At 51.2% G+C, this 19,110-nt stretch overlaps 1 protein-coding gene across 1 annotated transcript in view; it reads left to right on the plus strand.

The window, feature by feature from the left end:
* The window catches only part of GLIS1 (GLIS family zinc finger 1), a 242,179-nt gene that overhangs the window by 60,461 nt on the left and 162,608 nt on the right, over positions 1-19,110 (plus strand). The gene's annotated exons all lie outside the window — the stretch shown is intronic.

Consider the following 19,110-nt stretch of genomic DNA (forward strand, 5'->3'; position numbering starts at 1 on the left):
GTCCCCTTCCCCCTCCCATCAGAGGTCCAGGGTGGCCTGGAGGTAGTGGAGGGAGATAAAGTGGGATGTAAGGTTGCTCCCCCGTGTTTCCCGCTTCATCTAAGAATGCCGGCAGCTGCAGTGGCCACGAGCCCAACTTCAGACCTGGGCCTGGTGGGAAGAGGACATGAGAGGTAGGGGGTGACCTCCCAGACTGTGGAGGGGTCGTAGGGAAGGAGCAGCCAGGGGCTAGTTTTAGGTTTGCTGCCTGGGAACCCAGACCACAGGCATACCACACTTGACAGCAGAAGTGGGCTGGAAAGTTGGGTCCATAGAAGCCAGATTCTTGGGCTGGGAAGGGACCCTGGAGTTCAGCTTGTCCAGTGCTTTCCGTTTCAGTTAAGGAGACTGAGGTCAGAGACCTTCCCCGCTTCCCGAGGCTGAGGCCTGACTCTTGCTCTGCTCCCGGCTGTTCTTGTCTGTATTCTGGCTGATAGTACCAGTTGGCAACGCCCCGGTGATGCATCCATTTAACTTAGGGCTCGAACTCAGCAGCCTTTTAGTTCCAAGAGAACTGGGCAGTCCTGGTGGCTGTTGGTACTTGGACAGGCTGTAGGTGATGTTTCTGTGCCCTTAGTACATCTCTGCCATCATCTCCCCATCCATGGCTTGGGGGGAGGGGCAGGTACCAGCTTTTTCTCATTAATATGAATTAGAAAATATTGTTGGTGCTAGGAGTCCAGAGACCTGGCTTTTTTTTTTTTTTTTTTTTTGAATGATGCCAGGCAAGTGATCTAACTTCTCTGAGCCTCAGTTTCTTCATCTGTATGGAGGTTGAACAGCTGCAGCCCATTCTGAGGCAGGGACGCTGCTCCCCTCCTCCCCACCCTCCTGCACTCCCAGGCCACCTGAGAACTGATGGCTGAAATCCGTAGAGAGGTTCTTGGTGCAAGGGGGCCCTCTGGGCATCTGCGGCGAGCTGCAGCTGAGTGTGGCTCTACAGCAAGGGTGGCAGGCACTTCAGGGGACATCTGGTGGGGACATCGTCAGGTCTGATGGGGGTGCCCACTGCCTCAGGAGCATGGGGAAGAAAGACCAGGATCAACAGACCTTGGGCCATCCACAGCCAGTATGTTTCCCAAGGAGCTGGCAGTGCCAGGGAACTATGGAGGAATCCCACATTTGGGGGCTGTTTTCTAAGTGCCAGCCACGGGTGGTAGGGACCTCAGGTGTATCTTATTCTCACCACAGCTCTGGCAGGAGACATCAGTGTTTCCATTTGACACTTGAGGAGACTGAGGCTCAGAGGGGAAAGTATGTTTTGGAGGCCTCGCAGCAGTGAGGTGGGAGGCAAACACCAGAGACTGTGCTCCTCCCTTAAGTGAGAAGAAGGCTTGGAGGAACGCCTACAGATGGGCAGTTCTTGAGGTGATGACAGAGAAGTAGGGAGAGGAGGTGAGGAGGTGCAGCAGATCCCAGAGATGGCGTGACAGCAAGCGCGAAGTGAGGGTGCTCCTCGCGGGTGCCCGGGGCTGGGTCCAATCGGACTGGGGCCCAGGCCCTGGGAGACGTCTGGTCTGGGCCTGCAGAGGCCCCTCTATTTATTTGTACATTGCCAGATGTAAACTAATTTGTTTAGCAAGAAAAAACACATTTTTATTGCCTTCCAAACTGGGTTGTTTTTCCTCTGGCTGGCTGGCTGGCGTTCAATGGCCAGGCCATGGAGCAGAGCTTTTGGGAACATGCTTAGGTGTTGGTGAGGCGAGGCTGTCATTTGCGGGGTGTTTCTCCCCATTGGGTCCCAGAACCTGGCAGACTTGAATTCCTGCCTCCGCGCCGTTCCCACTACATGTACCGCCTTGGCCAGCCACTTGGTGGCTTTGTGCCTCTATCTTCTTACCTGGAAGGTGGGCATCACTGCTGGTCCTTCATGGAAGGAGCCAATCTGGTTCCGCCAACTTTGTTTGTTGGTGAAAAGTGGATGTAGCAACTATAACTCCCATTATGACTAATCTACACACCCCTCGGGAAGCTCATTATACCCCTAATGTGTGTCTGTCATCAGAGCTGTAGGCTGGCGTCATCCTCAAGGGTAGTGGGGACAGGGGAAGGAGAGCTTGGGCTTCTGGCATACCCGCTGTTTGCATTGCTCAGCTAGGGGCTCCGTGTATGTCACATAACACAGTCCCGGAGAACTGGCAAAACAAGTGTGACATTCTGGCTTTGTAGATCAGCCTTAGCAAGGCCAGAGGGCCCGCAGGACTGGTAAGTGGGATTTGAAGGCATGTGTGTCCAAAGCCTTCTCATTCTAGTATGAGACAAGAATGAAAGAGAAATTGTAATAAATTCAAGGAGGTATTAGAGCTCCTAGCCCTGAAATGAGGCTGATGGGGAGGGATACAGCCTAGCTTGGTCCTGGAGAGCACGAGAGGGTACTCTTGGAGGTCAGGGTGGAGGGTGCTTCTGGCCCCAGGATGCACACGTGGAAAGCTGGAAGGCTCAGCCCAAGGGCTGGGGAAGGACCTGTGCCTTGCCTGTTTCAGCCTGATTGCCCTTAAGGAACATGTCTGTGGCAGGGCTGGGGATGAGGGTGCGTGGGTGGTGCAGGTGATTTCTAAATATCTACATCGGCCATGCCTGTAGATGGTGCTGGGTTCTGGGGACTGGCCCTCAGGGAGTGCCCCATGCAGTGGGGAGGTGGAAGGATCCTTGGGAAGACCCGGGCAGGGCCGATGGGGATGTGTTGGATCTCCTAGGCTTGGAGGTTCCTCCCTGGGTTGCTGTGCCAGGGTGTGAGGGAGGCAGGCAGCCCAGTCCTTAGCCCAGACTGAGGAGGAGACTGAGCTGGGCAAGGGTGGAAGCTTCTCAGTACAGGCCTGGGCCGATTGCGCTCAGAGCTTTGAGGGAACCACGATTCCTGCCTGGTCCTCCCCGATGAGTCTTTCCTTGTCCCCACCCCTTAAGTGGAGCCACTGAGGCTGATACCCTTGGGGCCTGTGGGGTGGGGTATCCCCAATTGTTACATCCCACAGATTTGACCAAAACCTCAAACCCCAAACCAGAGCAAACGGTGTTAATTTGCTGAATCCCAAAGCGAATCCAAGGATTAATTTTTTTCCCCAAACTGTGAACCAAGTCTACGATTTCTTCTTCAAAATAAAAGAGGGTTCTGTTCAAGAAATTTCAAATTTTAACTGTGCCTTTTTTTCCCCTCCTGCTTTTGCCTGGGGATTTTTGGACAAGGTCCTGATGGCTGCTGGCTCCAGGCTTGTCTCTCTGGGCCAGGTAGGGAGAGGAGGTGGGATGGGGTGGGGTAGGAGCTGCTGTTCTGTGGGATGGGAGTTGGGGGAGGTTTTGGTGAAGAAGTGGCAGGACAATGAGAGCTCCAATTGGAAGGAACCCTGGGCCAGGAGCCCGAAGACCTGTGTTCAAGTCTGGACTTTGCTGCTCTGTGCCTCTGTGTGAGAACTGCATCTCTGTAAGCCTCTGCCAAAATGAGGAAAACAGTCCTCTTGCCTTCAGAGCCATGAGGAGAGGTCCCCTCGCAGTGTCTGTCTGTGCTTGAGGCCAGCTGTGAGAGGTGGTCAGTGACACCTGCATGTTTGCACAGCTCCTTGTTTCATTTTCTTAGATTTCCCCAGACAGGTCTGGGAGAGAGATGATATTTTCCTTGCCTTGGGAGATCTGGGCTCACTCAGAGTGGGGCTACGACTTGCCCAAAGTTGGGCCCTAATTTGGGTCTCAGCCAGGCACCGACCCAAGCTTCTGATTCAGGGAAGCAGCAAGGGCATGAGTGGAGCACAGGCTTCACCATCAGACCCTGCTTGAGCTGTGTGACCTCAGGCCATATGCCCTCTCTGAGCCACATCTCTAAAGGTGGAATAATAATCCCAAGTTAATGATTTTCTTGTCCTTGCTAGGATCAAAGCCACCCACTCAGAGCCTGCACAAAGGAGATCCTTGGAGAGTAAATGAATGAATATTAGTTTAACAAGGTTTGGGAAAGAGGCTATTTTGGAGAATTTCAGGATACTGGAGTTATCAGGACCCTCACCTGTAACCCCAGTCAAGCAAAGCTGGTGGCTGCAGAAAACCAGCTGTCTCCAGGTGAGATGCTGTGACTCCTTCAGCCCATGTGAGGCTCCTGGCCAGAAGTGAGGAGAGCTGAATTCACCGAGTGTGTGCAGGCAGCCTGTCCCTGCCGCTCCTGGGCCATGGCGAGTGACAGCTCCTGCAGGGCACTTCTGTTTGAAATCTGCTTGTAATCTCTTAGAAGCCTGCATGCCAGGCTTGGCTCAGCCCCCACTGCCTGGATGACCTCAGGCCGGTCTTGCCTCTCTTGGCCTCAGTTTCCTGTTCTGTAAAAAAGAAGTTTCCTGCCAGCTTTGGTGGGGTGGTGAGCTTAGCATCCCTTACGTGGATGACTTCAGCTCAATCCCAGGGGCCTCTGGATCAGCCTTGAACCCCAGCCACATTATCAAGTACTTCATTACATGCTCCTCAGTTTAACATGCCTTTACCCTAAGCCTAAGCTCTGGACATCAGAACTGGGCAGTGTCTGCTGCTTCTCTGCCTCTCCTAGTGTCTCGCACAATGCAGGGGTGCAGGATTCCTGGCTAGGTGTTCAGCAACAACAGCAACAAGAGCTCACATGCCTGTAACTCCTCTGAGCACATTTACATGTATTCCTATTCCCATTTTACAGATGTGGAAACTGGGGCGCAGAGAACTTAAGTAATTTAGACCTGTGATTTAAAAAAACAGTGTTTCTTACCCTTTCCTGTGCATAAAAATCACTTGACAGGCTTGTTAATATCCAGATTCCTGAGCCCTGTCCCCAGAGATTCTGTTTCAATAGGTTGGGGTGAGAATTTGGATTTCTAGCAGGTTTCTTGCCGATGCTGATGCCATTGGACTGTGGCCCACGCATTGGGTAGCACTGATCAAAGTCTTTGCAATGTTTTCACCCCCATCTCAGTGGATTCTTTTTTTTTTTTTTTTTTTTTTTTGGAGATGAGTCTCACTGTCATCCAGGCTGGAGTACAGTGGCATGATCTTGGCTCACTGCAACGTCTGCCTCCCGAGTTCGAGCAATTCTTCTGCCTCAGCCTCCCAAGTAGCTGGGATTACAGGGGTGCACCCCCATGCCCAGCTACTTTTTGTATTTTTCATAGAGACGGGGTTTACCATGTTGGTCAGGCTGGTCTCAAACTCCTGACCTCAAGTCATCCACCCACCTCGGCCTCCCAAAGTGCTAGGATTACAGGCGTGAGCCACCGCGCCTGGCCTCAGTGGATTCTTAATTACAACCCTGATGAGGAGCCAGACCACACAGGTTTCCATGCATTCTTGCCGTCATGTGGACTTCACCACCTACGGTATACCAGGCATTGTGCTTAGCATTAGGGAATGTATAATGGAGAGCGGCTTAATTCTTGTTCTAGAGAAAAATAGGCCCAGAGAATTGAACTTTGTTCTTTTGTTTTTCTATCCATCTGTTCTTCCAACAAATGTTTACCAGTGCTGTTCTGTCTCAGGCCCTGAGCTGGGTGACTGAGAAGAACAGATGTAACCCTGGTTTGGAGGAAATCCAGTGTAGTGGGAGATGCATGAGAAACTCGGGGAGTAGTAGGTGCCCATAGGTAGGGGCCACTGGGGACGTAGGTGTCAAGGGACTCTTTCCGAAGGAGGTGACTTGCCCAGGACCTCACAGGTGCTAAGCATAGCCAGGGCTTGAAGCCACGGCCCCCCTGCACTGTGCTGCCTTTCTGTAAAGCCCTTTCGGTTCATTCCCTCAGCGCAGTGTAACTGAAGGCATGGGTTTATTTTGTTTTCCCTCTGTATCTGGGGCTGAGTTTCCCTGGCCAAGTGGCCCCAGTGGTAATCCAGGCCCTTTCAGAGTCATTTTATCACTGCTATCTCTAAATCACTCCAGCGTTCCACTAGCAACAACAACAAAAATTCTGTGGGCATGGTGTGGACAAGAGGTTAGTTAAAGACATAACACTTATGAGCCTAAACTGAGTGTAGGCTTGGGAAATGAAGGGGGGCTTGTGGGGACCCAGATTGGAACAAGGCTTCCACCTCCACTGGCGCCATTTAGGCCTTTATAGGCATGAGATTGTGGGGAACATGGAGTGCTTGCCAGCTCAGGGAATAATGCACCCAACACTGGAGCGACCTGGCTGGGCAGAGACTTGGGGACAGTCTGGCCAGGCTGGGCCTGGGGAAGGGCCCACCCTGCCTGAGCCCTGCAGCCAGTCCCAACAGAGAGTAGGGTAGGGCCACAGCAGCTCCAGGACACTCTTGCTGCTGTGGGCAGCTAGATTTGGGAGATCACAGTCTGCTTTTATACCCAGCCCTGAGCTGGGTACTGTGGGGCATAGAAAGAGAAAAAACTCGAGATTTGTGTGGGGAAGGGGGGAGAGAGGAGCAGGTGGAAAGTCTTGCAGGGCACATTGTTAAACAAAGCATCAGAGACTGCAGGCAGACTTCACAGAGACCTGCAAATGCAAGGCCTCAAAGGCCAAATGGGTTTGGGTTGGCAGAGAGGCCTTGTTGTCAATCCAACTTGCTGCTCTGTGCAGTTGGAGACTGCTCCAAGATCGACAGCCAAATAAATAGTCAAATGATAGGGGATGTTCTGAGTACGAGAGAAGCACACAGTAAGTCACCATAGGCCCAGGGGTGGGAGGTGATCAGGGATGGCTTCACAGAGTAGGTGATCTTGGGGCTGGGCCTTGAAGGATGTGTAGGAGTTAACAGATAGGAAGGTGAGAGAGTATTCCAGGAGGAACTCCATACAGCTCTGAGTTGGGTCAGGTGGGTAGAATGGTTCCATTTCGTACAAAGGAAGGCGGGGCTCATGGAGGTGGACTGACTTGCCCCAGGTGATGGAGGCCAGACCTCTGGATTCCTCATCTAGTGTTCTGCCCACTGCCCTGCACTGCTTCCTAAGTCTATTCTCAGGCCCCAGCAGGAGCCCTGGAAGGCTTAGGATATACCCTGGGCTTCTGGTCCATTTTGGCACCTGGATTGGAAGAATGGCTGGGTGGGATGGGTTCAGGGCTGCCTGGAGGCAGGGCTTGACTCAGTTGGCCTTGGCCCTCCTACACGGCAGCTGGCCACCACCAGCTTGGCCAGAGCCTGCTGTGTCTCCCAGGCTATAGCTCACAGAGGGAAAAGCTGAGAATTTCCTCATCCTACAGTAGGAGGAAGTGGGAATGAGGATTCAAACTCAATTCTTGTTAATAAATATAATATTTTCAAAATTGAGAGGAGGGAAGGAGCTTTGGAGTTGGGCAGATCTGGGTTCGAATCCCTGTTTGGCCTTAACCAGCCTTGTGAACTTAAGCAAACCATTTCACCTTCCTAAGCCTTGATTTCCTCATCTGTAAAAATCTATGAAGATTTAATGAAATAACATATAAAGTACATTCTAATTTATATAGGTACTTAATAAATATATGTTCCATTTTCCATACCATACATGAAATTCATGTGCCTCTCCCTAAAATATTCCTAATGGAGGGCTTCCAGTCTGTCCCTGAATACCTCTAATGATGGGAAGCTTACTACTTCCAAAGACAGTTCTTATATTTAGTGAAATCTGTGCCCTTATAACTTCTCCCATCGATCCTGGTTCTACTCTGTGAGGCCTCAGGCACTGGGGGCCATGGGCCTCTCGTTTCCAGGAGCCAACACCCCAGCCATCTGCCTTGGGCACTTTTCTCCAAATGCAGGTACCCAAGCTCCTTTTAGAATGTGGTGCCAGGAGCTGAGTCTGGTGGACGTGGCCTTTCTGGGCCCAGGAGGAGAGTTTTTTCACCTGAACATTTTTCTTTTGGTAAATGGAGCTTGAGATCTCATCAATTTATTGACTCTGTATGTTAAACATCTCCATCCTTCAAATCCTCTATCCTTTAAAAATATCCCCTGCTACTAAGATAGGTTTTCACTTTCCTGTTCTTCTGTAAATTATTTTAAAAAATTCTTCACTGACAGCATTATAGCAATAACTGAAAATGAGTTGCATTGTTACACAAATTCACCCCCACAAAAACATCACCAGTTTCTTCTGCTCACTGCTCCTTTCTGACCTCTGTCCACATGCATGGTTTAAAAATAGTTTGAATCATGGCATGGATGATACTTTCATATCCTGCTTTAAAATTTTTCTTCATGAGCCACATCCTCTCATAATAGTGGTCACACAGTATTTCTTTACCTGCACACACCCTGATATAATTACACAATCTTTCCTCTATTACTGGACGTTTAGATTGTTGCCTGCTTTTCATTCGCTATGGTAAATAATAACGTGATAAACATCTTCATTTAACAAAGAACCAGTAAGCTCCTCCCATGGGCCAGGTGAGGTGCTGGGTGCTGCAGAGCAAAGATCAACAAGGCACCTTAGGCAGCGCACAGTCAGGGAGGCTGACTTGGGAACAAATGTTAGACTGGAGTCTGGTTTGTTCTCTACTGGGAGTTTACATAGACTCTGGAGCTTTGCTGCGGGAACTCAGGGAGACCAGCAAGAAGCAGTTTGAATCCCATCACAGGACTTGACATTTATCCCTTTGGAATTTCATGTGGCGGGTGTGTTAGGGGTTGGATGGAAGGTGTCTTCCTCTTAGAGAACTGCTAAGATGTGAAAACTGTAAATTTGTATTAAGCACCTCCTGTGTACTGGGGTCTGGAGCAGGAAGCAATGAGTGAGACCAATCCTTGTCTTTGAATCAATAATAGTCTTCTTGGTAAGACAATGTAGACATCTAAGATGACATGCTAAGAAGTTAGAGGACTTAGAAAAGCAGGGCATCAGATTGGGGTCTGTGGGGAGGAGTCTCACTTTTTGGAGATTTATAGTCCAAAAGGTTTTAAAAATCTCACCCAGCCAGAGTTGTTCTGTCTCTGTTTGGCCAGGTACTTTGTGACTCTGGGAAGCTGCTTCCTCTTGATGCAGATGTGGGTTCAGGCTGGGGGAGCATACAGATTCCTGTTGGCTGAGCCATTCTTGGCCAGAGCTGGTTTAATATTGAATCCAGAGAGTGGTCCAGTCCAGAAATAGGATCCTGGCTTGGGTTGTGGTTGCTGAGCCGCTCTTGTTTTATGCTTTGGATCATTTAGATAAAAGCAGATAAAAAGCCAGACCAATAATCTCCATGTGTTGTCACGGAGTCTGTCCCACTTTAAGTATCTACTGCTTGTCTGACCAAACAAGCTGGCTGGGCCTTGGCTGGCCTGCAAGCCGCTGCCCTGGTCAGGAAGTCCTCTCTAAAGCAGTCCCCCCACCCGCTGCTGCCCGAATCCTTAGATGCATGATTTCTTCAGTTCAGCCAACAGATGGGCCATTCAGGGCTAGGCATGTGCTGGGTGTTGGGGACACAGCAAAGGGTTGGACCTGTCCTCTGCTTTCAGAGAGTCCTGGTCTATGTGGGACAGGCACATAGCAGGCAGTGAGCACATGGTGGGAGGGGCTGGGATTGAGGGCAGCGCTGAGGCTATGGAGCCCAGAAGTCCTGCAGCCTATAAGGTCCACAGGGGTTGGGATGTGTCTGGCTTGTTCTCCGAAGGACCCCCCAGCCCATAGCCTGGCACAGAGTGGATATTCAGTGGATGTTTATGATGAATGACTAGGAAGTGCCTGATCCAGCTTTGGTACATGCCGGGGGATCTGGTCTTCGCTAAACTTACCTGGTAGAACAAATCTCCCCTTCTCTCTGTCCCCTCTTACCCTTCCTCTTCTCCCTTTCTTTCATTTCTCCCTCACTGACCACCTGCAGGGATCTAGGCCCTGTGTTGGTGGCGATATACATAGGGGGCTCATGGGCTCAAAGGGTGGGCAACATGGAGCTCTGCTCACACTCCACCTCCTTCCTGTGGGTGCCCCATTGTAGCACCTATGACACTTACATGCGTATCTCCGTGTCCAGGCCTCTCGCCTGGGAGCTCCTCTAGGTGGGGGGAGGATGAGCCCAGGGCCAGGCACAGGTGACATATTCAGGTACTGTTGGGGACCACATGAGTGGAGGCCCAGACAGAAGTCTACAGGAGCACTGAGCTAGGAGGGCCCAGCTTAGCTGAAGATTGTCTAGGAGAATGCCCAGGCCTCATCTGTGCCTCAGTTTCCTCATCTATAATGTGTGGTGACTCATGGGGGGGATTAGAAGAGCCAAAGGGGACAATGGGTATGAAAGCACCTTGTAAAATAAAATGTAGTGTTCCTCTTAAAAGTGAGGGGTACAGAAGGAACCCAGACCTGATCCTATCTTTCAGCCTCCAACCCTCACCATACAGAGTCATGCGTTGCCCAATGTTGTGGATACGTTCTGAGACGTGTCGTAGGTGATTTTGTTGTTGTCTGAACATCACAGAGTGTACTTACGCACGCCTAGATGGGATAGCCTGCTACACACCTAGGCTACATGGGGTAGCCTACTGCTCCTTGGCTATAAACCTGTACAGCATGGTACTGTACTCAATACTGTAGGCAGCTGTAACACAATGGTATTTGTGTATCTAAACATATCTAAACATAGGACTGGGCATGGTGGCTCACACCTGTAATCCCAGCACTTTGGGAGGCTGAAGCAGGCAGATTATCTGAGGTCAGGAGTTTGAGACCAGCCTGACCAATATAGTGAAACCCTGTCTCTACTAAAAATACAAAAATTAGCTGGGCATGGTGGCGTGCACCTCTAGTCTCAGCTACATGGGAGGCTGAGACAGGAGAATTGCTTGAACCCGGGAGGCAGAGGTTGCAGTGAGCCAAGATCACGCTACTGTACTCCAGCCTGGGTGACACAGTGAGACTCCATCTCAAAAAAAAAAAAAAAAAAAAATTATCTAAACATAGGAAAGGTACAGTAAAAATATAGGATTGTAATCTCATGGGACCACTAATGTATATGTGGTCTGTCATCAATTGAAATGTTGTTACGTGGAGCATGAGTGTATGTGTGTATGTGTATGTAGTGAGTCTTGATGCTGCTAAACATCATATAATGCAGAGGATGAATCCCACAACAAAGAAGTGTCTACTGCTGTTAAAATATCAGTAGTTCTGAGGTTGAGAAACCCAGGTGTAATTGAAAAGAGTTTAATTGGAGGAGGGGATTATTGTTACTCTGTGCAATACTATGGAGCAGATGATGTGGTGGGCAGGCAGGTTTGTTGAGGGCAGAGAGCAGAATGGAACGAGATGAGGCCATAGAGCCCAGAGGGACCAAATAAGGTGGGGCTGTGAGGGCCATGGTGATGAATTGGATTGCTACCCAAGGGCGGTAGAGAACTACTGAAGGTATGTGAAATGGTTTGAATTGGGGGGAGCTTCACCAAAATTCAGGTGTTGCCAATATAATAGTGTTAAGAGGCGGGGCCTTTAAGAGATGATTAGGTCATGAAGTCTACACCCTCATTCATGGGATTGAGGCCCTTTTAGAAGAGGCTTAATGTTCTTTCAGCTAGCTTGCCCTTTTGCTTTCCGCTGCAAGAAGGCCCTCACCAGATACTGGTGCTTTGGTCTCGGACTTCTCAGCCTTCGAAACGGTGTGAAAATAAATTCTGTTCCTTATAAATTACCCAGTATTAGGTGTTTTGCTGTAGCAGTACAAATGAACTGTGAGAGCCTGTGAGTCCGGAAGAGAGATGAGAAGGTGTTTTGAAGCTTGCTTAGTGTCAGGTGTTTTGAAGCTTGGGGCCAGACCAGGACCAAGGAAGGGCCAGGCCAGAGTTGATGGAACTTGAGCCATGGTGAAGCCCCACTCCTCCCTGGCTGAGTGACCCTGGGGATGTGCTGCCCTGGTCCAGGCCTCCATTTCTTCATCCACAGCATGCGAATAATGAGGTCTCCCTCAAGAGCTTTGAAAGCAGTGTGTGAATTGTAGTGTGCCACGCAAAAACGAGGGGCAATAGAAGTGGTTTGAGTGGGATGTGGGGCCCTCATGGAGTTCACATTGAGAGAGGGAGAGCTGTGGGTTGGTATACCTGGAGTGGACTAAGTGCTGTTGTGGGTGCGCAGGTGCCACTGGCCTTGCAGGGGAAGCTCAGGGGTAGCACACAAACGTGCACAGTGCTTTGCAGTTCCCAAAGTGCTTTTAGCCCTTCGAATCTCTTATTCTCATTACAGCCCTGGAAGTATACATTATCAACATTTTCCCCAAGAAAAACTGAACCTCAAATTAAGACACTAGGAGAAGGAGGTTCCCTTGTAACGAATGAATGAAAGAAGTAATGTAGGGATGAGCAGCACAGTGAATGGGCGTGAAAGGAGATGATGTTCTGAAGACAAAGATGAAACAGTTGTAGGATCATCTTGGGAGAAGGCTGGTCCCTGATTCTAGGGCAGGTTGAACCTGCGAGGAGGGAGGGGTGAGATCACTGAGAAAGGAGGCGTTGGGAGCATAGCAGAGTTTGACTTCATCACCCCTGCCCTGCTGGCTCCCCAGCCTGGCCCACAGACCTGCCAATGGGAAGGGGTTTGGTGAGTAGAGGGTGTGAGGTGCGTGGCATTTTTTCTACCATTCAGAGGCTTGCCTGGGCTCACTACCTCTCTCTGCTGTGTTTCTGGTGGTTTGGGGGAAAAGAGCTCAGGCTTCAAATTTGCCAGGCCTGGGTTTGGATCCCCAGGAGTGGGCAGAATGGGGGTGAGAGGTGGGGTTGAAGATGAGATTAGAGAGGAGGCAGGCCAGACCTTGGAGGGACCTGAGAGCTGCTTGTGGTACGTGGGCTCTTTGTCAGCCAGTGGGATTTGGGGACCCTAAATTAGGGTGATTGGTCTGGTCCCTGACTGAGCAAGTGTCTAATCTAGTGGGACCTGGGATTCCATCCTGAAAGCTATCAATTATAGGCACAGGCATCGGAGTCAGCCAGACCTGGGTGCAAATGCTATCTGAGCCCAGTTTTCCTCATCTGCAGGTAAGGGAAATAACAACCAACCTGCGGCTGGTTGAGAAAAGATAGCTGCTGTCCGGGTCGTGTTTGTGAAGCACTAGCCCTGGCACATAGCAGGTATTCAGTAAACAGATGACTGTATGCTCAGCAGGGGGAGGGACAGCAGAGTATAGTGTTGAGACCAGAGGTCCTTGAGCCAGCTAGCCCAGGTTTAAAGCCTGGCTTCACCACTTCCTGGCTATGTAACCTCGTGCATTCCGGTTAGCCCTCGGTGCTTCCCACCTCCCACTTTTTAAATCTGTGACTACGAGCAAAGTAGTACTGATCTCATAGGATTGTCATGAGGATTAATAATACCCATTTTCTCTTTTCCTGTTCTCCTTTAAATCTACTCCACTCGTGCTCTCATCCCCATCATGCCATCAAAATTAAGGTCCCCAGGGCATTCGATGTTGCTGAATCCAAGGGTCAGTTCTTAGGCATCATTGTATTTGACCTTTCAGCAGTAGCTGAGACAGTCACTCCCTCCTTTAAATACTTCATTTGCTTGAAGGTCACCTCTTGGTTCTCCTGCCTCCTTGATAGCTGCTTCTCACTCACCTCTGCTGATTCCTCGTCTATGAGTGCCCATTCCCCAGGGTTTGCATCTGTCTATTCAAGCTCTTTATTTAAAGAGACAGGGTCTAGCTATGCTGCCCAGGCTGGAGTGCAGTGGCATGATCATAGCTCACTGCAACCTCGAACTCTGGGCTCAAGTGATCCACCTCCCTCGGCCTCCTGAGTAGCTGGGATTACAGGTGTGAGCCCCCACACCTAGCTGTTAGACTTGCTGTCTTGATCTCATCTACACTGATGTCTTTGCATATCATCTGGTAGATCCAAAATTGATACTTCCAGTTTGGACCTCACCTCCATACTTTACACTGCCCCATTTTTCAGCTGGATGTCTAAAGGGTCTCCACCTTAACACATCCAAAATGAACCCCTGGTACCCCCAACGTACACCTCCCCCAGTCTTCCCCGTGTTCCTACTGGTTGCCCAGGCCGGAAGCTTTGGAGTCCCCTTGGCTCTTCTCTCCCCTACACATCTAAAACAGCCCCAAATGTTGTTCTTTCCGACAACACAGTCTGACTCTGACCCCTTTTTGTCATTTCCCTGCTGTCATCCTGGCCCAAGCCAGCACCATTCTTGCTTGGATTATGGCAGTGTTGCCTCCCGTCTGGCCTCCTTGCTACATAGGCTCTCTCGGAAGCCTCCATCGGCTGCCATCTCACAAAATTGAAAGCCACAGTCCTTACTTAAAATGGCAGCAGTGCTCCCCTTCCTTGCCCTATTGCTCGCTCTGGCCTCAACTTGTACTGCCCTCCCTCTCCTCCTGCCACAGAGACCTCCTTGCTCGCCCTCACACACCACCTGTGCTCCTGCCCCAGGGCCTTTGCACTTGCTGGTCCCGTTGCCTGGAATACTCTCCCCTGAGAAAACCTCCTGGCATGCTCCCTCCCTCCTTCAGGTCTTTGCTCAACCATCAGCCACTTGGAGTCTTCCCTGACCAACTTGCTTTAAATTGCACTCCACCCGCTCCACGGCACATATCACCAACTGATGAGTGCAACTATTTGTTAGTTTACTGTTTGTGTTACTAGTATGTCAGCTCTGTGAGGGCAGGGGTTTCTGTTTGCTCACTGCTGTCTATCCCCAGGGCCTAGAATGGTGCCTGGCACATAGTAGAAGCTCACTAATTGTGCTTTAAATGAAAACTAATAGGTGTAAACTACTTAGAACTTTGCCCATATTGAATGCTAAATACTTTTCCATTGTTATGGTTATCTGCATGTGATGACATTGGAGGCAAGTGCTCTTTGCAAACTCTACAGATTTAGAGAATTCATATGTCCATTTGGTAAATATTTAATGGGCATTGCCATGTGCCAGGTGCTGGACAATAATCAGCAGTACATGGTACTCTGACCCTGCCTGGTGTAGGAAGCATTCAGGAGGGCTCCCTGGAGGGGTGTGTGGGAGGCAGGATGCTCTAGGCTGGGGGCCAGCAGGAGCAGTGTGGGATTAATACCATGGTAGAGGGAGTGACTGGGTCTCTGCTGGTGTGGGGTTTGGGGTGGGGGTACACCAGAATCTCTGGTGGAGCTGGGCTCTCCCCTGAAAGTGGGCGCTGCGTGGATCCTGTCAGAGTGATTTTAGATTCTGGCTGGCTAGGGCCAGACTCTGCAGAGTGGGTTCTGAGTTGCCCTCATTTTCTGAGTTGGATTCTCAGCCACCTTCCAGATCGTTTGGACAAGAGCAGGCAGGAGGGGAGTCAGTGAGAAGGGAGGGGTGGCTTGGGATAGAGCCCCCCGGCTAGTCTTTCCCGGTTCCCTCTAGGCGTCTGGAGCCACATCAGAGGAGCCTTTTCTGAGGATGTGAGCCATAAATCCCATAAATCCCGGCTCCTTGTAAAGGCTATTGCCGGGGGCCGCCCCGCTGCTGGCCTGGAGGGAGCTGTGGCTCAGCCTTGGAACGTTTTGTCCTGACCTGGAGAGAGACCTCCATGGAGCTTAGGCAGCCAGCATTCCCACAGCTCCAGTGATGTGCCAGAGTTGGCCAGCGACTCACCAGCGTTCGCTTCTCCAACTGCCCCAACCACCCTTCCAGAAAGGGATGGCTCCCTCCACAGGACAGGTGAGGGAGCTGTGGCACAGAGCCGTGAAGGGCAATGAGGCAGGGTCACAGAGCCTAGGTTGGGGCTCTCCCCTCTGGAGTCTAGAGGAGGGCACCCCAGCTGGTGGGGCAAAGGGGCCTCCATCTGTTCAGCAGCACAGTTGTCCCTGGAATGGTCTTTGGATGAAATGTCATTCACTTGCTGTCTGTGACCCCTCCTCAGCCTTGGCAGCCCCCGGTCTCCGAAGCGGGTTTGCTTCGCTTCCGTATAATCAGAGCTCACTGACGCCTCCTGCTGTGGGCCCAGCCCTGTACCAGAATTTAGAAACCTAGAAAAGAACAAGAAGGTCCAAGCCCTGAGTTACTCACCTGGCTGTGGAAGGCAGGCCAAGTGTGCAAATGGGGCTGGGGTCACACAGGCTGAGATGGGAGGTGCTGGGGGCCCGGACTGGGGTGGTGGCAGCGGTCATGGAGCTAGTGGGAGAGCTGTGACAGACACTTGGGAGTAGTCTTGGAGCTCAGTGGGAGAACTGCAACAGGCACTTGGGAGATGGAAGAGGCCATTCATGGCTCTGGATTGCCAGTGAATCTACGAGTTCAGATCCTGGCTCCAGTGCTTATCAGCTGTGTGACCTTGGGCAGTTACCTCTTCTGTGCATCAGCTTCCCCATCTATAAAATGGGGGTGTTACAGTGTTTACTTTATAGCACCAGGGGAGATGGCCTCTGTAAAGGGCTTAGAACAGTCTCAGTCCACATTGGTGCTCAGTAAGCATTAGCTGTCACTATTATGGGTGACTGGTTGGGTGGGGGAGTAAGACAGAGGACGATGCTCTGACTAGAGGTGGTGAAAGAGGCATAGGTTTGGGGGTGAGGGTGGGAGGGATAATTAGCTCGGCCTGGCTGGATCTGGGGCACCTGATTACAATGGCAATGTGGCGGCCCTTCTGGCATTAGCCAGGCCTGTGAGAAACTGCCCCCTGTAGCTGTCTCCAAACCAGGAGGCTGACGACCCACACGTGATGGGTTTGCCCTCAGGATCCACACTTGATTATTTTTGGCCACTTGGGGTCCCCACAGCAGGAGATGGGAGAACAGCCCTCATCATCATCATCCTTACCGCCATCATCATCATGATAATGGCAATGATAACAACTACCATTTGTGCTGGGATTTACATTTTACAAAGTGCGTTCCCATCCATTACCTCACTGGGAACACATGGTTCCAATAGAAGGCAAGGGATGCATTTCTCTTGGGTCCTGCGGGGGCCCACTCTTCGGAAAGCCTGTTTCGAATGATGATGATAACGCTGCACGTTTTTATAGTGCTTTGCCGAGTGCCCTCGCTGTGGCTCGTCACACGGCACATCAACCAGGAAAGAACATCCCCTGCGACAGATGAGCATCCGAGGCCCCAAGAATTCCACCAGCTTGCCTGGGGTCTTCCAGCTCGTGAGGCCTGGGCTTAAGAGGCCTTTGTTTTCAGTTAAGCCTTTTCACAGAGGGCAGGCCTCGCTTCTGTAACAGCAGTTCAGCCCCTTGATTACATACTTCTGGGGACAGGAAGCTCACTCCCTCCCTGTGTGAGCAGAGGTCTGTCGCCCCAGTCCTAATCCGTAGCCCTCCATCCCTCCCCGCACTGGTCTTAGCTCTTGTCTGGAGACACAGAGCCCAGCAGAGGCCTTAGGACAGGAAGTTTGTCACCCCTGTTGGCAGTCCTGGGATGAATGACTCTTCACTGAGTTCTCAATCAGGTGGTAGCTAACCTCCGTGTCCCCAGTCCTGATCTGTAGTGTTGTGTCTGTCCCACCGTCCCTGCTACTTGTCCTGCGGTAGGCACATCCTGGGGCTGCCCCAGAGAGGGGCAGCATAGAGGTCCTACAGGGAGCCACGTGGAGGAGTCTCAGGTGGCTGCTGGAGGCCTGCGGCCTGCTTGACCTTGAGGAGTCAGCACCTTCCTAGGCCTCCTTGAATCAGGCCTTCAGGGTCCCTCAGCAGCCCAGAAACTCAATCACATCCTCCCCACGCCTCCCCTTTAATAGATTTCCAACTGTGTGGGCCTCTGGAGTGGTCTTGGGAAGTCTAGAAGACCAGGCATTTGGGGAGTTTTCGACATTTGGGGATTGTTTCTAATAAAAACCAATTAGGCTCTTTTTGAAAATCTTGTTCCAAGACAAAGCCCAAATGCATCACTAGGCAAACAAGTTATCCATGATGGGCCCAGCCTACCTCTTAACTCCTCCTCTGCCTCCTATCCTGGATGTGCTATTTACCTTAGTCTCCCTGTACCTCATCCCCCTGCCCAGCTCAAGTGCCCCCTCCTCCGAGAAGCCTTCCCTGACTGTCTTGACTGGGTGGGGGCCTTTTCTGTCACTAACCATTTGCTTACCTGTCCTCCCAACAGGCAGGGACCCCCACCTGTGTCCCTCATTCCCAAGAAGCATTAGCATTTCTCACTTTGCACCTTCTCCTGATTGTGTCCTATGAGCCAGTCAGTGCTGAGACATATATACATGGATGTTCATATGTATCCATGTTGCTCAGTCCTCCAACCTTGTTGACACTGCCCAAGGTCACTCAGTGGACAGGTGGTGGATGATTCCAACATGGGTTTGCCAGTGCCCATCCTATCCTGCGTGGCCACCTCCCCCTGCAGTGAATCCTACCTTGGCTGCCGACTGTGGTCCTCCCTGCCCAGCTGTGAGAGTCACCTCGGCTGGTGGGCTGCACTTTGATTTGCAGTGACTCCCTGCTATCTTTGTAGTCTCTCCTCCCTGTTGAGCCCTGAGGGTACACGCTCCCATAAACCTGAGCACCACGACAGCCCCCACCTAGCCAGGCAGCAAGCTGAGAGGGAGAATGTCTAGACTGAGCTGTGGCTCAAGGGTCCGTGTCTGTATGCTGCCCCAGGGGCTGGCCTTTTCCCTCCTCCCTATCCCAGTCAGGCTGACCCTAACTCTCCCCTTTTCTCTACCCCAGGCCAGGGGTCTAGTTCAGGGGGACTACAGTCCATGTCCTGTCTTCCTCTACCCTTCTTCAGCTTAGGGTCCCTACAAAGCTATTCTAGGGTAGAGTGTAGAATTTGGGCTCAAGTCTCTCTTGTGCCACTTACTAGTATGAGCCAGCACCTGTCTTGGAGCTAGCTTCCTTGGGTGCAAATGGGGTATGCTGTCCTCATCTCTGAGTTGCTCTGACATTCAGGGCCTGATGCCCTGCCTGGCACATAATACGTGCTGGATGAATAAATGCCCCTTACACCGCCCAAAAAGCAGCCCTTTCCTTGCGGCGGAGGGAGGATGGCTGGGGCAAGGGAGGCGTGGGTGGAGGTGGGGGTGAAATGAGCTCATTTTGTCTGCAAGATGGAAATGAGACAGTGGATGTCTGGCCTCCCCTAAGCAAGCCCTGATGCTTTTTGGATGTTCCCCATTGACATGTCTGAAAAGGGGTGCTAACAAGGTGGCTCCCCAACCTGGAGAATGTCTGGGAAAGCCCAGAGTAGACTCGAACTGTTGAGTTGGTGGAGATCTTTGTGATCACTGAGCCAAACTGCTCACTTTAGATGAAGCAGAGGGGCTCG

This window comes from Trachypithecus francoisi, unplaced genomic scaffold (assembly GCF_009764315.1).
Source record: "Trachypithecus francoisi isolate TF-2019V2 unplaced genomic scaffold, Tfra_2.0 Lachesis_group12, whole genome shotgun sequence".
NCBI classification, from domain to species: Eukaryota; Metazoa; Chordata; class Mammalia; order Primates; family Cercopithecidae; genus Trachypithecus; species Trachypithecus francoisi.